Consider the following 14,957-nt stretch of genomic DNA (forward strand, 5'->3'; position numbering starts at 1 on the left):
CAGAAGAAGGGAGCTAGAAGCTCGGACAGGGTGGATTGTCCCATTGGTATAACTCTTGTGCTGTTATCTATCGTAGTAAGAGGCCCGATGTCACTAAATTTACTACTGGCTATTATGACTTTCTTTTGCAGGGTGCACTTGTAGGTGGCTTCTTGAGGAAGTTGGAGGTTTCCACTGTCAGCCTGGGAAGAAGTTAATTCTAGAGCAAGAAGACTGCTGGCACTGGATGGAGGTGTAGAAGGACTTTGTCCTTAATCTGGAGCCACAAGTGAAGAGGGGTTTGGGAGGCCGCGGGCATGAAGATGCTTGGAGCATCCTGGTGCAGGCAGTGAGCTGGGCCCTGCCGTCTGAGCTAGCCTGGGAGATGGGCAAGGACCCCTAGCTGCTCTGTACGTGCTGAGCGAGCCAGCCCCAGACAGGGCCTTTAGAATGGCCAGCTCCAAAAGAATGTAGTTACTTTTTGGGGAGACTTACGCTTCCCTTAACCTGTGCTGTCTTGTGAACATTACAGCTGTGCAATGGGGAATTAGAAAACACAGTATTCTCACCCCAAAGTTGGAATGGTGTCACCACCAGCAGAGACCAGGAGGAAGAGGCAGCTGTGTCTGGCCAGACAAGGGGTCTAACAGGAAGTTGCTGGGAATTTGCTAGAGGGATTTATATAAATGGGGCTTATGCTTTCTAATAATTTAGGTACAAAAATGGTAACTTTGATTTGTGGTCAAAGGTTGGTGAGGATGTGGATTCCTGGTTTCCATGGGAATCCTCACAAATCTGCATAAGACATTATTTTTCTTTATAAAAATCAAAATCAATTACATTAATATGTGGGATTCATGCCAGGGCTCCCGAATGGAAAATGCAGAAAGTACTCTTTGGACCAGAAAGACAAAGGCGGGAGGGGTCAGGGCTGATGTGTGCGGAGTCGACCCTGTGCAAGTGCAGGTGAAGGAAAACAAGCGTGTTCCTACTCACACGTGCTGGAGGGTAATGGGCTGGCCGCCTGTCCCTCTGCTTTACTGCCGACCAGCGTTCCCGGGGTGGGAGAGCAGCAGGGTGGCCACCAGCTATTTAAAACAGAAAAGAGAACCCAACAGTGTGGCATTCTCCAAGGTGCTATTTGGTGAGAAATGGAAGAGATGGAAGATGTGATAGCAGGAACAAGTTCCTACACGTTTTGCCTTTTTGGAGACTCTGGTATGAGGGACCAGTTAGAAACACAAATAATGGGTTGCTAAACTTAGCACTGAACTTGGAGCATTAAGGTCAGATTTTAGTCCAAGAGGAGACTCCAATTCCCTGTGACCTTGAGGAGGACCCTGCCCCCTCTGGACCTCAGTTTCCCCTCAGTGAAATGAGAGGGCATGCTCCTTTCCAGTTGTGGTGCTCTAGGCCTCGGTGACGGAGCTGTCACTGAGATCTGGTCTCTTTCCAGTTGAGATGCTCAGAGTGCTGTCCTTGGCTGGCACACCCTGATGGCTTCAGGAGAGGAAGGCTGGCTTTTAGGAGCCCACGCGTGACAAGGGCAAAGGCCTTCTTGCCCGGGCAGCCTGCAAGCTCGATGGCCCTTTGTCTCTCCGTAGTGCCCCCCACCCGGTGGTGTTTCTGGGCATCGTTTGTAGGTGTCCTCCTGGGTCACCAGCAGGAAGCCGGGAGCCTACTATATAATGCGGGAAATTCGTCTTGAGAGTGCCAGGATTGCAGGGTCACTTCTCTCTGCCCAGGTCTGTACAACAAATACGTATTAAAATTTCAGTTATTCCCAATGGAAAACCAGGAGGGAACATAGAGCAGCAATACTGTCACATTCCATTTCTTTGTCATTCCAAATCCAAAGCAGAGACAGGGCCCACAGGAAAGCACACAAAACGTGAAAGAAACAGAACTTTCTCTAGAACCAGAGCTATTTCTCATCAGCCCTTGGCCTCTGACAGCCTGTGTTCATAGTATGCTCTGGTTTACAAGCAGCTGATGTGTGATTCCGGGTATAACAGTTATCTGTAATTGAAATCATCATGAAACAAATCCCCCCTGCATGGCAGAGACAGTAATCAACGTCAGGAACGCTGTGCATACAGCATTCAGGACCCATAAAATATGCAAGATTAATTTTCTGAACTTCATTCAGGCTTCCAGCAGCGCTGTCACCTGGGACCAGAGAAGCAGCAAATTCATTCTGAACCCCCACTAGTTTCAGAAGATCAAGAGCGGCCTCCCTCGTGCTACTGTCTTCTGCAGAGCACCCCTCTCTGCCTTTGCAGATACTTTCCGGAAAATTCAAACAGACTGCTAATACTGGCCGCGGAGGTGCCCTGGGGCTCCTCCTGGGTCCCAAGACTCCTTCCTTCCTTCCCATCTCAGCAACTCTCATTTCCTCCTTCAGGTCTCTAGGGCCCCAGACTCAGAAAAATAGAAAGTCCTGATTTTGGTCAGCACATGGGAAACTCTCTCTGAAACACCAAGTCAAGGAATGAGAAGTGCCTAAGGGCAAAACGCTAGGATCTGAGTTGGAAAGTATAGACCCTCTTGTAGCCTTGGCTCTGCTACCCGCTGCCGTGTCTCCCGGGATAAGTCCCTGTCCTTCTTTGGGTCTTAGTCCCCCGTTTTAAAAAGTGAACCTTGATGGATAAAATTTCTTTTAGTTCTTCAATACTTGGATTTTACAAGGGAGGCTGGGTAGATACTTTTAGGTTCAGTTTCCTCTGTTCTGTCTGGTCCATTACTTTCCTTTAACAATTTCTTATATACCAAAATATTGTTGATGCCTCTGTCCCCTTTTGTCTACTCTGTTCTTTTGGCCTTGAATATTGTTATGTCTTGTATTCCTTAACTGTCATCTTTAAAAAGTTTTGGGAGGAGTAGGTATCAATATATTTATTCAGTCCACCATGTTTATCATGAAGTCTCCTGACATTTCATCTTCCAAATATTAGGTGATACAGTAACCTAATTATGACAGATGGGGAAAAAGAGGCCCAGAGAGGTTAAGAAAATTGCCCAAAGCCACACAGATAGTAAGTGGCAACAGGAATTTCAACTGAAGGCTACTTCTTCATAAAATCTGTGTTCTTAGCCATCCTGGCTGTGCTAGCAACTGGGTTCATTTGTCAGTATGGTGAACTTGGCTTCTGTCTGTCCACTTCTGAGTACTGGTGAGTTCTTGGCACACTGACAACACCAAGATTCTGAGCCAAACAATTGCAGAAAGACCATGGACCATGGCAAAGAGACCGAAGCGAAGTATATGGCGCCAGCCCTGGAGGGACTGCGTGCTGGCCTCCCCCCTGTGCATCACCACATGCACCAAGAGCTCTGCCCTTCGTCGTCATCTCTGTTTCTACATACAAAGTATGTGCCCCACGCTACTGTGCTGTCTGCGGTCCCAGTCAGAAAGACAGTGTCAGGTTTTCTTTTAAGCACATTCTTCTTTACCATCCTTTTATAAATTGAAATTTCTATTGAGGTACTTACAGATTCACGTGCAGTTGTAAGAAATAGTACAGAGAGACCCTCCTGTGTACCCTTTGCGCAGTTTCCCCTGATGGTAACATTCTACACTTTACTAATTTTTTTAACTACCTAAATATTACACTAATGCATTTTCATTGTCATAGATTCAAATAATACTGAGGTACGTAGAAGAAAACGTGAAGGCCCCTCTTTCACCTCCTGGCTCTTCTCCCGGCTGCTCTCCCCTCACCCCGTCCTGCTTCCATCTGCTCCGCCTTCCAGTCCCCTGTGCTCCTTGTCTAGTCACAGTGGCCCGTGTGTTCCTGGGGCGAATGGAAATTTGGGGTTTCTGTCTGACTTATTGTTTTCGACACTCTGGGAATCCTCTTTTTGATGATGACTTGATGACTGTAGGTGGTGTCAGTAAACCTGATTTTTAAAAAATTTTTTTATTTTAGAGACAATGTCTTGCTCTGTTGCCCAGGCTGGTGTGCAGTGGTGTGATTAATAGCTCACTGCAGCCCGAACTCCAGGGCTCAAGCAATGCTTCCACCTTAGCCTCCCAAGTAGCTGGGACCACAGGCTCATACCACCACACCTGGCTAATTTTTCTGTAGAGATGGGGGTCTTGCTATGTTGCCCAGGCTGGTCTTGAACTCTTGGCCTCAAGCGATCCTCCTGCCTTGCCTTTCCAAAGTGCTAGCTAGGCTTACAGGCATGAGCCATCGTGCCTGGCAGCATCAGCAACTCTTGATCTCAACTCCTCCTCTAATTGTCTGGCATCTTCTCAATTCATTGTTTCCATCCTTTTCCATCAGAAAGAAATAATATCTATTTCATAATATAAATAATAATATCTTTTCTATACTTAGTAGTATTAAGAATTAGTAATACCAAGTACTGCTTAATAGATGACATTTATTTTGTTTTATTTAACAGACAGTACCAGCACCATTCTAAGTACTTTATAAATATTAATTCATTTAATCCTTAGAGCAACTCTATGAGGAAGGCACCATTAGTATTTTTATTTTACAGGTGTGGATATAAGGTACAGGGAGGTTAGATGACTTGCCCAAGGTCACACAGACAGAAATGATGGAGGAGACAGGATGCAGACCCACCAGTCTGGCTCCAGATGTGAGCTCTTAGCCACTTATACTACTCACTGATGGCCGGAGAGTTCACCTCCTCTCCTCTCCTTTCCTTTCCTTTATTGACGTATTCCCCCATCACTGGCTCCTGTCTTGCGGCTGTAAATGTGTTCTAATATTTGACCCTTGAAAACACAGTCCCTCGACACACTATCCTCTGTCTCCATCTCTCTTTCCTGTGCCCCTTCGTACAAGCCCTGAAAGACTCGCCTTGCAGCTGCCATCTCTACTTCCTCGTCCAGTTCCCTCCTGGGCCCACTGCAGTCAGAGCTTCTGTCTCAACCACTCGACAGAAAGTGCCGTGGCATTATCAAAACAGTCATTTCCTTTTATTGCTCCATATGTTGTTACAGTTAATTATATTAACACATTTCCTAATATGGAACCATTCTAGCACTGACTTCAGTTTTTATTCTTTAAACTCAGGGATGGATTCCACTTGCTAATATTTTATTTATGACTTTGGTTAGATCAGATGGACAGACTATTTCCTTAACATTCTGGGGGAACACAGGAAGTTCTTTTCAGTTCATTTAATTTTCTTGTTAATTTATAGGGGTCAGTTTCTTTGTACAAATAGTTTTACTCTCTATGTAGTTCATGCCTATCCCCATGGATGTCTTTAATTTACCAATTAAAAGGGAAATAAACGTGCTTTCTAATTATCACTGAAATAGGCACATAAAGCAATATTTTTGCACTGTGGCATGAATTAAGAAAGCGAAAGTAATCTGATTGGCTTTTACACAGGTTTTGTTTTTTGAGAGGGGCTTAGGAAATACAAATTGGTAGGAAGAATATTCTCTCTTGAAAGAAAGCAAAGAGCAATAATAATGGTAGTAGTGATGGAAAGTAAAAGACAGAGGGCACTTACAACATTTTAAGGATTTCCACTGTGCTAGTCATTGGGCCAACCATATTATTAATACATGTGTCACTTACAGAATGCAAAGTCTATGTGGGCAGGACTCTTGTATTATGGTGATTATTATTGCTGTTATTATCCCCATTTTACAGATGAGGAAGTGGAGATGAAGTAACTTGCTCGGGTTCGCCCAGAAAGACTCTAGAGGTGGTTGTTGACTGGGTTCTGGTAATGATTAAGCGCAGTGTGTAGCAGGTACCCACAGTACTGTCAGGCCCCTTCCTCCCACACCCCTCATGCCTCTTCTGCTTCGGCCATGCGGAGTGATCTGCACTTTACAGTGTGAACTGTCCACACGCCACATCTTTGCACATGCTGCTTCCTTTCTCCGGGATGTCACAAGCTCTCTTCACCTGCCTCTCTTCCATTTGCCTTTTGAGGCTTATTTAAGTATTGCTTTTTCCTTCCTTTCAGCACACCTCTCACTCCTCCCCGGGTGGGGGCAGCTGCCCTTCTCCCCTGGCACCCTGTGCTCATTTCTCTCATGGTGCCCGGCCCACGGGAGCTTCTCCAGGCCCTTGCCTGTCTCCTGCACCAGGCAGGGTACTTGCTTGTTTCCCACTGGGGACAAAGGTCACCAGACCTGTCAGAGTGCTGGATGAATAAAGGCCGAGAGTCTCCTGTTGGTTCCTCCACGGCCTGAGCCTGGCCCGGTGACCGGGAGTGGCTGCTGAGCTCTGCCCTCAACCCTGGTGCGAGGTTGGGCTTCTGGTTCCGTAGATCCACGGCCTCTTCCCTGTGACCGTTCTCCGAGCCTCTGCGGAACCACCCGTTATTTCAGAAAGCAGCGCCCAGTCCTTCCAAAGAAAACTACATCTAGCTCACTTATTTAAAGATTAATAAGCCATATAACTCATTGACCAGGAGGCTGAAAACAGCTGAAACAAAATTAGGCAGAGGTCAAAACCACCCAAATTTGGGGCACCACAGCAGTAGGAATTGATACGAATATATGAAAGTCCCTTCTCTGGAGTTTCCGACTAGTGCTCAAAGAGAAACCACACTCCGTCTTTTTCTCCACTGTGATAAATACCCCGGCGTTCCGCTTGGTCAGAATAATCCAGCCCATCTGTATTTCCAGAGGATACATGACTGATTGGGAGATTTTCTTTTCTTTTAGAAACAAATATTTCTTTGTGGGGAAATAAATGGAAAAAAATCCAGAAAAATATATCCTGCTATTAGCTCCAGAGATATACAATTTCTAAGAAGATTCCTATCCATGATATAGCAAGAACAGAGAAGAAAAAGCCTTGTTTGTGTATAAAAATAGGACGCAATTGTGGTTCTGTCTTCTGCAGATCTCCGCAAGGCTTTGCTGTTAATCTGCTATAAAATCCCAGCCCTTCCCAAGACTGAGCCCGTAGGTCGGGATGACACAGACGCTGTAGTTGCCGCCACAGCGGACCGCTGTTTGCTGAAAGCACGCGTGTTCACGTGAGAGAGACCACGTTTGCTCACTAGCCCACCTCTCTGCGAAGGCCAGGACGGGGTCTGTCGGGTCCCAACCAGATTCTCACACTGTGCACTGACTGGGCACCTGGTCAGAGCCCAGCACTATGTGTTAAATGAATGAGCGAGTAGATTAGTGACTCTGCATTCACCCCTCCAAGACTTCACACTGTGACCAGCCCCTGTATTTATTTTGTATACACAGCGTTTCCAGAATCTTACCCAGTCTTTCAGCCCAGCTACAGTACCACCTTCTTCCTGACATACAAGGATCATGAGAGTACCAAGGACAGAGTATCTAACTCCGCCTTGGATGATCAGAAAGCCTTTGAGGAGGAGGTGCTGTCAGAGCTGATTCCAGGTGGATAAAGAGGAAGGGGGGTTGGCGATGGGGGACAGAGAGAGAGAAGGTTCCCTAGGAAGAAGGAAGACACTTCTACAGGTGAAGAAGCTCAGGTGAGGGGAAAGGCTTGTCCACACTCTTGTTGGCCTCTCTTGAAGTCCAGGAGGTCAGAGCAATGATTTGTCTCCTCTGCAGTTCCCTGATTGAAGAAGGGTCTCTCTGCTCTCACTTGTCAACATACCAGGGTGTCAGTCTCTGACCTAGAATCCCCCTGCCCTGAGTGCCAGGAGCATCCATCAGGCTCTGCCCTAGTGTGCCCACAGACCCCAGCCAACCCCACATTCCACGACAGCTGTGAAGCACCTCATGTCTTCAGAGAGCTCAGATGGGAGCATGTGAACTGTCTCCTACTGTCCCCTCCTCTGATGGCCCAGTATACAGTATGGTATCATAGGGCTCAGTAATACTTTCTTGGATGGATGAATGAATACTTGAAACTTGGAGGTGAAGTCATCACCACACTTTCAATCTAAGCTGTAGTAGATTGTTTCTTCATTCTCAGAACTCTCAGGATGATTTGGGTCATTTCCATGCCCACTAAATATTCAGAGAGTGAGTGCCCATCTATTGTTCCTGTTTTTGTCAGAGTAGTTAAACATGCCATGACATGAGTGGATAACCTCTTGTTCAAGCTGCTACCAGATGCTAAATAGAGTGGTACAGGTCTGCAATCTGGATCTCATTAGGATAAAGAGAATTAGCCTGGTCCCAGGGATATAGGAGAAAAATGAATGGCAAGATTAGGTGTCAACTCCAGATTCATGGGCAACTACAATGTGCACAGGAATTTCAATCCACTGTGAAGAAGGACCAAGGGGCATGATCAGTAATGGGAGTTTCCCATCCAACATGCTGTAGAAGGGCAGGCAGTACCCAAGAACATGTGGGAGACCACTGTTTTGAAACTCTTGCCATGTCTGTTGGTGTAAAGGGAAATTTGAATGAACTAACGCTCAGAGGTGGTGTATCCCTTCCTTTCTAATCACAGAGAGGCTCTGGTGCGACTTAATGGCTCTATAACTGGATGTACTAGGTTAGTTTTTTAACGGCTGAAGAAGGTTGAGATGTTAGGAAAGATTTCATTTTGAGAGATAATGGACTTGAACTTGTGGCCTGCTTCAGGGATTTTGGCAGGTGCTGAGCACTGCCCCTCCTCCAGTTGCCACCTGCTCGCCCACCTGCTGCTCCAGGTTATTATTAATATCTCTTGGCTCAGTTACTATCTTAGTCTCCTATGGCCTCTAGTTTGTCTTCTTGCTCCTTCTCTAATCCATGTCCCGTAGTTTCCACCATGAGCTTCCCACCTTCAAAATCTGACAACTTTCTTCTCAGGTTAATGCCTCCCAGTCATCTCCAGAGGAAAATCCCCACTCTGATGTCTGGGGCCTGGCCCCACACGTCCTTGTCCTTGTTTCCTTTCCACTGCTACCTCATCCCTTGTCCGTCTTGAACTCGCCCCCCAAGGAAGCTATGCTGTTCTCTGCTCCTTTGCCTCTGCCTGTCATTTTCTTCCTTATGACCACTTACCCTTCCTTCCTCTAGCATTTTGGAGTTTTTTTTTTCCTCCAGAACTCTGGTTGTCACCTCTCCTTTGAAGACCTCCTGTTGGAAGAGTTCGCCACCCCTCCTGTGTTCTCATAACACCTAGATAAGTCCTATCAGAGCATTTTCCTCATTGTATTTAATTATTTGCTCACTTCGCTACCCAGTGCTGCCAGTGTGGGCAGGGGCTGCGTTTGATTCCTGCTGCAGGATTCTCAGACGTTAGCGGGGTACACGGGGCGTAGGAGGAGACAAGGCCTGCTGTCTCCGTGCGTTTCCCTCCCCCACTGGATTTTTTTAAACATTTATTTATCAATGTTTTAGGTGTAATTTGTACAATAAAATATATGCATTTTCAATGTACAAATTTTGAAAAAAATGCATACACCGATGTAATCATCACCCCAGTTAAGATATAGAACGTTTTAACCATTCCAGAAAGTTCCCTCAGGTCCTTTGCAGTCAACCGGTTGTTCTTCTTACCAGACAAATATCGACCTGTTACCTATCATTAAGGGTTAGTTTTGCCGGTTCTAGGACATGGTATAAATGAAATCACGCAGTATGTGTGTTCTTTTGTGTCTCTCTCCTTATATTCTGTGTACTATTTGTGAGGCCATCTATGCGAGGTGTGTCAGCGGTTTTTTGTGTTTTTTTTTCCTTTTTTTTTTTGTTTGAGTAGTTGAGTGGTATTCCACTGTGTGAATATAGGTTGAGTATCCCTTATCTGAAATGCTTGGGACCAGAAGTGTTTCAGATTTTGGAATTTTGGCATATTTGCAAATATATGAGATATCTTGGGGATAGAACCCAAGTCTAAACTTGGAATTCTTTTATGTTTCATATACACCTTGTATACAAAGTATGAAGGTAACTTTATACAATATTTTTAATGATTTTGTGCCTGAAACAAAGTTTGTATGCGATGAACCATCAGAAAACAAAGGTGTCACTATCTCAGCCACACATGTGGACAGTCTGTGGTTGTTTGGCATCACCATCATTCCTGACTCTGAATTTATATGCTACTGATAAGCAATAATTTCCTTACATTTATTTACACATAAATACTTGACCCTAAAAAATGTGACATACCATTAACAATGTGAAAAAATAATATGTTCAGGGTAACTAATCAGCAGAATAGCTCCACCAGACGACCCTACCTGCATCAACTGTTAAACAACAGCCATGACATGTAACAGCAGGCTTTCAGTCTCTGCCTGTAATGCTGTGTTTTGATTAAAAGTTTACTGTACACCGTAATTTATTTATTTATTTATTTATTAGGCAAGAAGAAGTATCAGAAGCAGTTGAGGGACCAGGAAGTGGGTCCTCCAGGAATGAGGAGGCATTTGGCTAGATGGCTGTTTTGAATAGCTGGGAGGGTCTTTTTCTCTTGGGGGTGCTGAATAAACTGTGTGTTTTGTGCCTATATTTTGACTGTGACCCAACACATGAAGTCATATGTGGAATTTTCTGCTGTGGCATCCTGTTGGCACTCAAAAGGTTTGGACAGACTCAGATTTTGGAGCATTTCAGATTTTGGATTTTCAGATTAGGGATGCTCAGCCTGTATACTGCAGTTTGTTTATCCATTCACCTGCTCATGGACAATTTGGGTTGCTTCCAGTTTAAGGCTATTATAAATAAAGCTGCTATAAATATAGTTGTGAAAGTCTTTTGGTGGACATATATTTTCATATTTCTTAGGTAAAATACCTAAGGGAAGAATTGCAAGAAGAGAAACTAGAGGCCACAGGAGACCAAGACAGTAACTAAGGCAAGAGACGATAGTCTGGAGCAATAGGTGATTGCTGGGTCGTAGGGTGTGTATATGTTTAACTTTCTAAGAAGCAGCCAAATTTTTCCCTAAAGTGATTGTTTCATTTTACATGTCCACCAGCAATATATGAGAGTTCCAGTTGCTCCACAACTTTGCCAGTACTTGATATTATCAGTCTTCTTAATTGTCCTCATTCAAGTTGGTGTGTGGCGGCATCTCATTGTGCTTTTCCCCGTGTTGCTTTTCCCCATGTTGTAAAAATCTTTTCATGTATTTATTGTCCATTTGTATATCTTCTTTTTTGATGTATTTTCTTCAGATAATTTACCCATATTTTATTAAATTGTCCTCTTATTAATGTTTTATGTCCTGTTTAAAATATTTTTGACTACCTCAAGGTCATGAGTATTTTGTCCCTTGTTTTCTTCCAGAAGTTTTACAGTTGTAGCTTTTAAGTTTAGGTATATGATTCATTTTGAATTAGTTTTTGTTTATGGCTAAAGGTAAGGATTGAAGTTCATTTATTTCCCATATGAATATCTAAATGTTCCAGCACCATTTTATAAAAAGACTATTTTTTCCCTATTGAATTACCTTGGCAGTTGTATAAAAAAAGCAATTTATCAAATACGTGTAGGTCTATTTCTGAGCTATCTACTCAGCTCCCCTGGTCTATGTGCCTGTCCTTTCACTAATACCACATTCTCAGGATTATCGTGGCTTTATAATAAGTCTCAAAATCTGATAGTAACAGTCCTCTAATTTTGTTTCTTCCTTTTCAAAATAGTTTTAGAATTCTGTGTTCTTTAAATTTGTATATAAACTTCAGACAAATCAGCTAGACAATTTTTTTAAATTTTGCTAAGATTTTGATTGGGATTATTTTGATTTATAGGTCAATTTATGTCAGAAATGAATTTTAGTTTTTAGAGTAGAGGTCTTACATGTCTTTTGTTGAACTTCTAAGGATTTTGTGTTTTTTATGTGATTATACATTGTATTACATTTTAAAAATACATGTGTTATTTTAGAACAGTTTTAGATTTACAGAAATATGGCAAAGATAATGCAAAGAGTTTCCATGTACTTCATACCCAGTTTGCTCTATTATTAACATCTTACATTAGTGTGGTATATTTGTTACAATTAATAAAACAATTTGATACATCATTGTTAACTAAAGTCCATACTTTACTCAGATTTCCTTAGTTTTACCTAACGCTCTTTGTTATGGGATTCAATCCAGGATACCACTATTACCGTTTCTGGGTTTACTTTTAAGATCAGTGACCAGCAGGATGCATTCCCACATACTGTGTGTCTGTCTCCTCTACTAAAGATAAGCTCTTTGAGAAAAAAGACTACATTTTAAATCTTTGTTTCTCCCTCATTATGCCTTGCATAGTGCCTGATGTGTTGATGATGACGATAATGGTGACAATGACAGTAACAATAACATCAAGCATTTATTGTGCACTTTCTGTGTGCCAGGCACCAGGGTAAGCATTTTATTTAACAAACAAACATTTATGTGGCATTTACCATGTGCTATGCATTATTCTAAGCACTTACAAATATTACTTCATGTACATGTATCATCTCGTTTAAACCACACAAGTACCTTATGAAGGGATCTATTATTATCTCTACTTTAAAGATGAGGAAACTGAGGCTTGGGAAAATTGGAAAACTTTCCCAAATGTTCACATATCTAATTTGTGGCAGAGTAGAGCTAGTAGGAAATCATCAGATATTTGTTAAATTACATAAAATTTATAGCTTCTACTTGGTAATATTTTATTCCATTGTTATGGGGAGTGGTATTTTGCCAATGGACATAATGTGTATCCACCCTGCAGGGATTGGTCTGGTAGTTCCAGCTGGCTGCATACCATATCCTGAACCACGGCATTAGTGCCAGGATTGAAAATTTATGGAAAAGGAAGCCCTGTGGAGATTAATAGCCACCCTTCCACAAGCTTCCATGTGATGAATGCTGAGCTGCCCGAGTGAGTTATGGTTGTGTGGCTGGACCCAGAATCACAAAGGCCCAATTCTTACTGATTGTTTGCAATCATTGCATCCAGATTAGATTGCAGGCAAAACAGCAGACTTTTGAAATGACCAGGAAAAATGTTGTGCTTCTCCAGGAAGAAGCATCAGGTAGTGAGTAGGTAGTACTCACACTTTAATTCAGGTTTTATGAAGTTGTAAAATTCAGTAAGGCTTTTCACCTTGATATATCAAGAAAATCTAAGCACAATATTTTTTCAAAGAACTTCATCTCTTTTCTGCCAGTGGGACAAAGGGAGGGGGAAAAATTCCTGTGGTCAAAACAAACACTACTGGGCTTTGCCTGAAGCGAGCTAAGAACACAGCAACATCTTTTATGTAGCATCAGGCCTTCCCGTTCTCTACCAGTGATAGATAATAGCATTTTTGTACAGTAGAAGGATGATCTTTTCATTTTCCTATAAATTGTTATTTTTTCTAAATTCTGAAGGATTCTTAAAGGAAGCTTAGCTGATTTCCAGGGCTCTGACAAATGATTGCATTTGCTTCCTGCAAGTGCCATTTCCGATGAATTCATCCAGTCCCCAGGCCCTGCACTGTGGAGGGATGCATCCTGGTGCCACATCGATTCTGGAAGTACCAGAGACTCTGGCAACCCCTCTCCAGCACAGCCACAATAGGCTATTCATTAGGTATAACATGACGATGCTGCACTTCTATACCTAAACTAAGGTGTTGATAACATCCTTTATGACAACAGTCAGAGTAAGAAAGTCATGGTGTATATACTCCACTGCTGGTCCAAAGATTGACACTGACATCACGATGAAGAAATTTCATAGGAAACACAATTTAGAGAATCAAATGCCTGGTGAATCTACTATTTAGGCAATGAATTGAACTATGACCAGTATTGGGTTAGGGGCCAAGGGAGGAGGTAGAAGGTATAAGGCACCTTGGCATCTGCTTTCATGTTCATCTTGTTCCTGGGTTCCTTGAGTTTTCCCATTGATTTCAAATGCCAAGTAATTGGATACTCTATTTGGGAATTCTGCAGTGAAGCCAGACATCAACAAAAGTGAATATCCTACAATAGAGTGTCTTTATTATTAACTGTTATGCATTTCCTGTGAATCTATTAGAGTAATATTTTAACTGAGCCTAAATATTTACTAAAATATCTGGCAATATAATTTACCTTAATGCAAGATCAAGTTTGGGAATCATTTATTTAAATTTTTTAAAAGATCACAACTTTTTTTTCTGTAAGAAAATAAAAAAAATGTTCTATACACCTACTTTTTGAATCAAGGACAAATTATTACTCCATGAATAATGCAAGTAATAATTATATTCCAGGTTCATATTATGACCAACAAAATGAGGCAAAAGGGGCATGAAGTATCTCAACATCCTAAGAATAAATAACTGTAAATCATTTTTAATATAATTTGTATATTGTTTGTTCTTTAGAAAAACACCAGGTTGGCTTTTTGGACTGAAAATTATGGCCCAGATATGATACAAAACGTGCTCTAATTCCTGTCTAAATTGGGAAGTATGTAGTAGGTGTGACAAGATGACAAGTGGGCATAGAGTTAGGGACCTCTCGCTCGCTGTGTGGCTGGTGGAAGCCACCTGGCCTCTCAGGGTCTTGACGCCTGCTCCCCTAACAAGAGGGCTACAGGACCACATTTTTTCATTTAATACTCACAAGACTTTTTAAGATTATGTTGGTCCCAATTTACAGAATAGGGAATTGAAGCTTACAGAGTTCAAATGCTCTGTTCGAAGTTATGTTGTATTTTTGCACCCATAGGCATAGAGAAAATTTGCTCTTGGTGTGGATTCCAGGCGCCAAAAGCAAACGTACACAGGTTGAGAGGTCTAACCCTGTCCTAGACACCCACGTATAAGAGCAAATCTATCAGAATCCAGCCAATTCTGGTCTTTTCTACAATCCTTGGGTGGGGTTTTAAAATAAATTCTGTAACAGAAATTGCATGGGGAAGGATTTCTAATGAAACTACCCGGAGGCACCGCCTATGTGAGATGACTATAAATGCCGTTTGGCATCATTTAAATTGAATTGGGAATGTGCTGAACTGGGGACTGACTAAAATGTTAAACCACTGTGCTTGAATTGTATTCAAGGACAGAGTTGAAATAAAGAGTGTAAAGCCAGCTGCAAAGGAGGAAGACATCAGGTTGCCTGCATCAGCTGATGGCATC

This window comes from Lemur catta, chromosome 5, assembly GCF_020740605.2.
Source record: "Lemur catta isolate mLemCat1 chromosome 5, mLemCat1.pri, whole genome shotgun sequence".
Classification (NCBI taxonomy): domain Eukaryota; kingdom Metazoa; phylum Chordata; class Mammalia; order Primates; family Lemuridae; genus Lemur; species Lemur catta.